Below are 934 nucleotides of genomic sequence, written 5' to 3' on the forward strand. Positions count from 1 at the left end.
ATTCATTTTCGCCATTGCCAATGTGATCGAATTCAGAGGAAAAAAGATCTTCTACGTTTCGAATTTTTATTTCGAAAACTAAACGTCGCACGAATAAACTGTAAATGGAAAAAAGTTTCGTTTCGTCATCTTCTATAAGGTGGTATTTTTTTCAAATCCGTCAAATAAGTATTTCTCAACTAACGATACTTTCAGTTTCGCCATGGCAAATATAACAGAATTCAGAGGAAAAAAGTTCTTCTAACTTTTGAATTTTTATCTCTGAAACTAAACGTCGCACGAATGAACTGTAAATGGAAAAAAGTTTTGTTTCGTCATCTTCTATAAGGTGGTATTTTTTTCAAATCCGTCAAATAAGTATTTGTCAACTAACGATACTTTCAGTTTCGCCATGGCAAATATAACAGAATTCAGAGGAAAAAAGTTCTTCTAAGTTTTGAATTTTTATCTCTGAAACTAAACGTCGTATGAACAAACTGTAAACATAAAAAAGTTTCGTCTTCTCATCCCCTATAAGGTGGTATTTTTGTTTTAAATTCACACCGTCTACTCCTCTCAGAATTTCCAGCAAAAATCATCCCGCAATCAAAGGATTAAATAAAAAAGATATAGATTTTCTAAATTCAATTATGTTCAGGGTTCTAAGAAACTACATCGCGCCCCTGGCTACATAGGGTGTCCTAAGGTGTTCCACTATGACATAATTAAAATTTAAATATCCTAAAATTTCATTCGAATTTCGACTTTTCCTCGTACTCGAAACATAAGGAATTTCTAAATTCAATTTTATTCAGGGTTCTGAGAAACTGTAATGCGCTCCTGGTATATAGGGTGTTTTAAGATGTTCCATTATGTCGTAATTAAAATTCCACTAAAATTTCGAAATTGAATTTTGCTCGGGGCCCTGAGAAACTACATCGCGCCCCTGGCTACA

The 934-nt window shown here is 33.4% G+C and overlaps 1 protein-coding gene across 1 annotated transcript in view; it reads right to left on the reverse strand.

Moving 5' to 3' along the window:
• The window catches only part of LOC128881961 (phosphatidylinositol-binding clathrin assembly protein LAP), a 23,114-nt gene that overhangs the window by 20,475 nt on the left and 1,705 nt on the right, over positions 1–934 (reverse strand). The window lies entirely within an intron of this gene.

Source organism: Hylaeus volcanicus, chromosome 9 (assembly GCF_026283585.1).
Source record: "Hylaeus volcanicus isolate JK05 chromosome 9, UHH_iyHylVolc1.0_haploid, whole genome shotgun sequence".
Taxonomy (NCBI): Eukaryota; Metazoa; Arthropoda; class Insecta; order Hymenoptera; family Colletidae; genus Hylaeus; species Hylaeus volcanicus.